The sequence below is a fragment of the Pipra filicauda genome, unplaced genomic scaffold (genome assembly GCF_003945595.2).
Source record: "Pipra filicauda isolate LSUMZ 115617 unplaced genomic scaffold, ASM394559v2 scaffold10_size6260569_pilon, whole genome shotgun sequence".
In the NCBI taxonomy this organism is placed as follows: Eukaryota; Metazoa; Chordata; class Aves; order Passeriformes; family Pipridae; genus Pipra; species Pipra filicauda.
The window spans coordinates 3479426-3488461 of NW_024103541.1; positions in this window are offsets into that span (position 1 = coordinate 3479426).

A 9036-nucleotide genomic window follows, 5' to 3' on the forward strand; every position below is an offset into this window, starting at 1 on the left:
CCCGAAGCCCCTCCAGTGCAGCCTGTTCCCCACTCCTACTCCTAATCTCCACAGTGATACCCTGGCAGCACCTACCCTTCCTATGGCAGGCTGGGACAGGACCCCAGACCCCTCAGGAGGTGGTGCTGAGGGGGATGTGCTGGGTTGGAAGCAGCCCACGCTTGCTGTCAGGGAGCTGCGGGGCTGAGGGCACTGGGGGTACCAGGAGCAGCCGGGGCCCATTGCACTGCCCCCAGCTGGGAAGCAGGGCTGTCCTGCCAGGATGGCCGGGGCAGAGCCAGTCCTGAGCCATTATGGGGGCGCCCCTCAGCCCCCTTCCCACTCTGGCTGCCTCTCCAGGCCATGCTGGATTCAGCTCCTGCCCCTGCTGCTACTGCCTCCCATACCAGTCACCCAATCAGTTCCTCCAGGCCCCTCCTTAAGACTGCCAAGGAGCTGACAGAAAAAGGGGAGGAAATGGCTGGGAAGTGTTTGTCCCCAGTGCGCTGTGCTTCCCTGCTTGATCAGTGTCCAGCCTCCACCCCAGGCCACCACCTCCCTCCCAGATTCAGGGGCATCCAAAGGGGACATCCAAAAACTAATCTCAAAGTCTCATTAGAACAACACATTTCAGTGCTGTGATCCTCAGATATCAGCCATCCGAGGGAGCTGCAGCACATGCTTCAGGTGGAAATGGGTGTGCAGAGGGGAACAAACCTGACTGTGGAGGTTGTTTTGCAGAGTTGTATGCCACCCATCCTCCAGGGATGTCCATGTCCCAGATCTAGACTCTTCAGTCATTGCAATACATTCAGATTTTCCAGTGTTGCCTCGAGGTGCAGCTAGACTAACGTGGGTCTTGAAATCTTCCCGTTGTCTGTGAAGTGAGTGTGTAGGACCAAGAGAACTTCTCAGGGCACTATTGAAAATGAAGGTCAGGTCTTCAGCAGGTGTAAATGGTGCAGCTTTGCTGCCTATACTAGTGTCTAAAGGTTGAGCATGCAGTCTGCACATTAAAACTATTCTCTACAGTAAATGCACATCAGGAGCTGGTGTATTACCTGTATTTTTTGACTTTGTTTCTATTCCTACCTGATTGTTTATATCTATTATGATCACAGTTTTGGCAGAGTGAATCATTTGCAATGCAAAAGGCACCAGTTCCTCCAGGAAATAATGCGCTGAACAGACACACATCTTCACATACCAAAATTTTCGTCTCTACTTGCCTTTCCCTGTCCATCTTGTGACACACCAGTGGTCACAACAGGGCCTCTCCAGGAAGAAGGGGAGTGACAGACTGTATGTGCCCCATTGCTTGCCGATTTGTGGGGGAATTAGTAATAGAGATTCGGTGGTTTAGGAGAACAGATGCAGAGAATTGCCAAAACAGGAGAACTGATGTCAGTGAAACATCAGCAGGTACAGTTACTAACGAAGTCATTAGGCACATATTTAGACAATAGATAGTTGACTGCTAGTCCAGACAAATTCAACAGCCGCAATAGTTGTGATGTCCTGCAAGGAATTATGGAGAAAACCTTCTTTGAAGAAATAACTAAATAACTTTCCAGAAGCTGTAAAAACAAATTGATGTGGCAAAGCTCAGATATAACAGTCAAGAACACTGAAAAATTATTATGGAATAGAAACTATGCTATGTTTAGTAACAAACACAGTAGTTGCTCTTGTCAATGCTTGTTTATGCCAGCAAAACGAAGTATCAGAGGTAAAAGGCCTTATTATCTATTAGAAAGTTCATAGTTCTGTGCAACCTCATTATATAAGTTGCATGTAATCAAGGGGCAATCATGCTACCAGAAGATATACAATAAAGTAGGAACAAGTAAGTGTCTTTTACAGCTCTTCACGTGTGTCATCTTGATACTTTCTTCCCACATATTTTTCAATCCTATTCCTTACCAGATTCCTCTACATTTTGCTATCTCATGTAAATTTGGTTCATCTGCTATATATTACATACACAAGCAGAAATGTATGTTGTAATTAGCTAAAAGTAAAAAAAAAAAACCTTCAGAAAGTCTAAATCAAAGTGCTATACATACAGATTCATGCATAATCAGGGGAAAGCAGATGCACTTTGACTTCTTTTCAGGTGGTTCCCAAGATGGCTGAAGGCACACACAATGGGTGCATTCAGTGGTCTCAGAGGCACTGGTATGCAAATCTGAAGTGGGCAGGACTGTTAAATCATGTGCTTGTCCATAACTCCAAAGATCTTTTACCTAGTCCCATGGCAATGTTGTGACCCATCCTTTCTCACTGTTAATTTCCTTAAAAGTTACCAATGTCACATAGAAAGTAGAATAACTTACAAGAGTCTTGGTAACAAAACTGAGGCACAGCTAACGGTCCTTCTCTTGCAAATGAACAGAACCACAGAGTTCATCATATTTCTCTCCCCTTTATTTTCCCACCAGTCTTACTAGACAAGGAGCAGGCATAAAACACAATTCTGTACTGTATCATAACAGAAAGTAGACAGAAGTTTCAGGGTGTAGCACGAAGTATGTCTTACACTCTGCATTGCTCTGCGAGTAGCACCCACTTCATCTGAGGCAGCTGTCTGGTGCAGGGTCTTGGGTCAAGAGTGAGGGATGTCTTACCATGGGGTGAGCTGCTCTCTGTGGATGCTTGTCTCTTTTCATGGCTACTGGAGGAGCCAGATGGTGGGTTCAAACTGGCCACCTAATTTTTGATAGGACAGATGAATCCCACCTTAGTCCCATCTGATTGCTATCACAGCCATGTTGTACTGGTCTGGAGCAATATAGTTAAAAATTGACCCAGCTGAACATACCTGCCATTGCTCCAAATGCTCTTCCACATCACGCTTTTTCCCAGTAGCCTTCGTGTTCATCTGGATTCAAGGTGCCCTCCTTCTTCCTCTGAGGGACACTCAGCTGCATATCCTTCACAGTCCCCAGCAGCACTTACTGAGACAGGAGTGATCTCACTGTGGTCAGTCCCTTGCCCTTGCAAACAGCCCTGCTGCACCTGCGTCTCCTGAGGTTGTCCTCCTTTTCAACATGCACTCACACACATAAACACACAACTTCACCAATTTCAGTAGGATGAAAAATTAAACTGATGAAAAATTAAAATTAGACTGAGTTGCTCAGTGCTACCAAAATAAATGTATCAGAACACAACTTGTATTTCAACTGAGCAGAAGTTTGTTTGGCACAACGAACAGAACATACTCATTTCCTCACTGCTTTTCAGTTTAGTTATTCAATCAGGAGGCACCATACAAAGAACAAAAGAACTATACAATTTCTTATTTTTGGGATTAGATTTCTAATTATAATTAAAATCATCTAAAAATTGCATATGTTTTTCTTTACAGGCACAGCTAAAGAAAATAAAAAAGCAGAGACATAGTAATATTCATTGTTTTATTGTATCCTTTTATATTACTGACTAGAACGCCAGATTTAATAATATTGGATGTAGGTATAAAAATAATCCAATCCTTAAAAATTATATTTTGCTACTACAGTACTGTATAATTAGTGGAGGCTGAAAATATGATACAACTTTAAATAATACTGGTTTGGAAAACATCCTCAGAACTCCAGCAACTTGGAAGCAAACATTCAGAGATAAAGGGAAGGAAATGGAGCAATGTCAAGAACATAAAGCAGGTTTACATTCAGAAGAACAAACAAATGCTGAAAATTTACCTTTTGAAACAGAGGTGACAAAAGCTGAGCTTTACTACTGCAATTCTGAAAGCTGCTCAAACAAACCATTATGCTTTTACACAACAAGTTTGATCTTCTGATAGGAGAAAGTCCTGCAGAATTTAACAGGGTTTAAAGCAAATGACCGAGTTTAACAGAATTTCCTTTAAAACTAGTAAGTATTTATTCTGTTGTTTTGTTTTGTTTTTCATAGTAAACCTATCCTAGGAGCTTTTATTGGAGACCTTTTTTGTCAGGTGAATTCTAGGGCACTGTACAAGAGAAGTGATAGGTGATAAGTGTTTACTGTATTGCACAGGACTTTTCCATATAGGATTTTGCAGACCTGGGGGTTGCCTGCTGCAGTCATTAAGCCAAGCAAGCCTCCCATTCCTTCTAGCATTTTACCAGAATAAAGACAGCATTTACATACCACTTTTGAGAAACATCAGCCCCTGTCTCTAGGTCTTCCCTCAACAAGGATATTATGCTCATGCAATACAGACTAGACACAGAAGAGGTGTCATCCCACACCTCACAGTACTGATGCCACATTTCTGTAAATTAGGTGTATTCCTTTTTTTTATTTATTTCTTACCCCGTCATGAGCATCTCTCCTGCTTTTGAATTTAAGCAATTCAAGGGAATAAACAATTAGATACACATTGAAAAGGTCCCAAACTCTTATGAGCACATAGCACATACCCCTTCTGAAACTAGGAGATCTTGCTTCATTTCTAGAGAGACAAGTAAGAGTGAACTGAAGAGTAGTTGTTACGTGTGACTGCAGGAAACATCTCTACATCCCTAGAAGATCTTACATAATAGGGAACAGGTTGGCTGACCAGTAAAACAAATACATAGAATTCACACTCACTCTCTTCTTGGGAAGGTGTTTCAGATCTTTAACCTGTTTTGTTCAATCTCACATAATATAGGTCTTGCTACAGCAGTAAGTATACTTTAAAAAATTAGATACAACATGGAAAGGCAGCAACAGTATTACAAAAATAGGCACCCAGGTAACTCTGGTGGTGGAATAATTCAGGCCTAAAAAAAAAACTTCAATACAGTCCATGGGAGAGTTACCCCAGTCATTATCATGGATGCTGGATTATATCCTTTGTGTGTAAAGAAGAAAAAACATTAGGCATAGGAAGAGCATTTAACTAAAATGCATCTGTTCTTGTTAATTTAAGGATGAAAACTGAAGATTAAAGATTACTATGGGGGGAATGAAAAGTTCAGCTGGACGTGGAATGGATAGGGCCATTGACCAGCATCAGACACAAGTCTCAGCACTTGGTGTATCTGCAGCAATGTCCAAACTCACTCTAGGGCTCACTCAGGTCCCAGCAAATAACCTTTACAAGTATTGGCACAAATAATTTCACAATGACAAACACCTCTCTCTAACGGTAATTTATTGCTATTTTAAAAATCCTTTTACTATCACTCAGTTTGGAGGCAGATACTGATTCACGAGAGGTGACTCAGTTTGTGACTATGACAGTAGGACTTACAAGAAGTGCTGTAATAGCAGTGAGATTCATTGCTGTTGTGAAACCTAATGCTTTAAATGTGGAGGTAAAAGGGCATCAACGTGTCCTGTTTTTATCACAGATAGCCCAATTCAGTGCTGCGAAGTTTCAACAGCATGAAAAGGAACCCTGATTTTCCCAGTGCAGCTTGGAGGGCTGGCCAGGGAAAAGCAGCAGTGCATGGCAAGGACACAGGAAGGCTGTGTGTTAGAACTGCCTTTTGAATGATCCCTCAAATACGCATTTTGCTGATCTGTTCACTGCAACTGCCTCTCCTATGCTGACTGCCAGGGGTATTTCTATGGGTGAGGGGCTTTTGTCAGTACAACTGGCAGAGCACCGTAGCAGCAAATACATGCCTGTCACAACTTTTCCTGTCAAGCAACAGAATTAGCATTTTTTCCAAAAGTAATTAAAAATACACCCCCACAACTGCCCATGTGCCCTTACTGACTGTTCCCCTAGCTTTCCACAGCAGACAGGAGCAATAGCAGATTTATGTGCAGTGCTGGTGTAGTTTTTCTTCCTTCCCTTCATCTGGCTGAACCACTTGCATCCTCCTTTACAAAAAACATGCCACTTCACTCTTATCCTCTTGGATAGTGGAGAGCGATTCCCCTTGGCAAAACCACCCAGTGTGCTCAAAATTTGTAATCTGGGGTAGCCAGTAATCTAAATAGTCTGAGAAATGAGCTGCATTTATTTAGACATCCTATGGGGAGTTAGGTAGTGAATAGAGAAGGACCCACATTTGAAAGTGGCTTGATGACACATAGACACCCTTCTTATACCCAACAGGAGCAACAAGTCCTACTCCACTGCCAGAGGCTGCTTAGTCTATGGCAGACAGGCAGAGAGGATCCCAACAGCAGCTTTACACAGGTGTAAGTTGCACTGAAACAGGCCACATCTCTGCTGTGGTAGGGCGAGTCCATGCTGGGGTGTGGCAGTAAACAACTGCAGTAAAATAACCACCATAAACTGTGACAAAACACAGGGTCCTGCACTCACTCCTTCTGTCCCATCAGAGCTGGGAGTGGGTGGCACTTGGCTGAAGACAGAAGCACCACAGCACAGGTTGCAGTTGGGCTGGTAGAGACCCAGAGGCTGAATCACCAAAGGCTGCATCTGTCACCTTCACAAAAACTTCCTGGATCACTTTGTGGGAAAGCACCTGCACTCATCTGGGTGCTGGCTCCTCCTGCCTAAACCCTCTCTTGCCTGCTGAGCAGGACCTCATAGGACACCCAGAGAAGGTGTGGTAGATCAGGAGAGCCCCTTTCCCTCCTCCTGTGGACTACACATTGGCTCTGTGATTCCTTTCTTAACAAAGCTAAACAGAAGGTCAGGTTGAATGGATAACTCCTCATAAGAAATGCCCCAATGTTTACCTTCTTTGGCAGAGAGAAAATTTCAGTGCAATAACATTCTCTACTTTGGGACCAAGTTTTGTAGTCCTCACTCAGAAAATGCTGCTGCATTTATTGAGATCCCTTCTCCTCAGATGGGGCTTTAAGAAGAATTTGAAGATCATTAAGAAATTAAAATTAATTACTTACAAACTTTTGTGTGCTCTCAATTAGATATAGTCCTATCTCAATTTCACTAAAATCCCTTGCAATTTACAATGTGCTGTGAGACACAGACCAGGAGTTTTGTTCACAGAGTTCATGTTACTCTTTGCATAGAAGGACTGACCTGCAACTGTAAATTGGTATTTCCTACTTTGAACTTGACACACACGAGTGCATCACCCAGTCTTTGAACTAACCAAGCAATTAAATATCCTTTCCTCTTAGCATATGCCTAACTGCTTCCCAATCTGAGGAATTGCTGACGTGTGGTCAAATCATAGGATTCCCATCATTGCTGGGACACACTTCCTTTTTGACAAGCTGCTTTAGTAAATAGGGGCAAAGTCCAGTGCTCGTCTATATGCTTTGGATTTAGATTTAGCATGATTCCCAGTTTCCCCTTTTCTTTTGTAACAGAGACAAAACCGTCCTCCATACCATGGGAAAGGCAGTCCTTTCTGTCCTGGGCACTCTCAAAAACAGAGGCAATTCACCCACACAGAAATGACCCTGCCAACCTCCTCTTTGAAGGATCCCACAGCACAGCAGGGTCAAGTCCTTAGTTCTCATCAGCCAATGGATCCTGTGCAATTAAGAGATCAGCTGCTAAAGAAAGGGAGAAGAACATCATTCACAGACGGGAAACACTGATAAATGTGGCAGGGAACAGCTAGTTCCTGTGCTTTACCTGTTACATCATTTTGGATACTGTAATTAAAGATTTCCTCAAATATAGCTCCCTAGGCAGCAATAGTTCCCATAAGCATCCATTCCTTTCCTTCCTACATCTCAGATAAGCTGTGTACTACCAGCTGCAAGGCTGATTATGGATCAGACAGGCTTGAAGTTGCATGCATTGTCACCATAAGTTCATGTAAGTGCAAAGGATACTGCCCTAGGCAGCTCTGCTTTTCTGAAAGCCCACACTGCTGTTTCTACATAGTAAATAAAAGGCATTAAAAGACTGCATTTGTGTGCTATGGTTGGTGCACCAAACTGTGTCTTCTCAAGCACACTTGTGGTGCCTTTCCTGTCTTGCAGTTTTGAGAAAACAAAAGCAACTTGAGCAGGGATCAGAAACCTCTCAGCCAACACAGCTAATAACTGCCTGGTGCTATTTCCCCTTCCTCTGGGTACCTGGTACTCACTTTTGATAGGGAACACAACAGCCTTCGAAGTGCTGGGAAAGGATCTGGGAACTCACACCATCTGTAGGATGCACGTACCTGCTCCCTGACAGAGGGCTCCTCATCACCCCAGGTTTGCCCTCCAGTGAGTGACCACACAACACATGAGCACCTGAACTGCTGCTCTTACTTGGGGTTAGGCACTTTGGGGGACACATCCTGTGATCCTTAGTGCTTCAGTGAGCTGAGCTACCTCACAAACTTAATTGTAGGCACTGTGTCTTTTAAAGCATGGTAGGGGAGAAGGGAATATCAGCTTATGTACACACTACAGAGATGGTGGGTTAATGGCTAAGGAATTGTGCAATTTGTTATCCTCATACAAGCAGTCACCTTGAATTAAAAGCATAGTCACATTCAAGAGAAGGATCCGCATCTGGACCCTGTATCTGACAGGATTTGGATCACTCAGATTAACAGTGCAGTAAAGATAAGCGGTAAATACACTTCATTATATTTCCTGCATGTGGGTCGGGGCAATCTCAAGCACAGATACAGAGAATGGACTGAAAGCAGCCCTGAGGAGAAGGGCTTGCGGTGTTGGTTGATGAGAAACTCAATGTGACCCAGCAATGTGTGCTCACAGCCCAGAAGTTGTGTCCTGGGCTGGAACAAAAGCAGTGTGGGCAGCAGGTCAAGGGAGGTGATTCTCTCCCTCTGCTCTTGTGAGACCCCACCTGGAGTGCTCCTTTCAACTCTGAGGGGCTGAAACGTAAGAAGGAGTGAGTCCAGAGGAGGCCACGAAGATGCTCAAAGGGCTGAAGCCCCTCTCCTACAAAGACAGTCTGAGAGAGTTGGGGCTGTTCAGTCTGGATAAGAGAAAGCTCTGGAGAGACAAAGAAAGAGAAAGCTTCCAGAGTAGCCTTCCAGTACCTAAAGGAGGGCTATAGGAAAGTCAGAGGGACTTTTCACAGGAATATGTAGTGATAGGACAAGGGGGAATGATTTTAAATTGAAGAAGGTAGATTTACATTAGACATAAGGAAGAAATTCTTCACTATGGGAGTGGTGAGACACTGGAACAGGTTGCCCAGAGAAGTTACCCCAT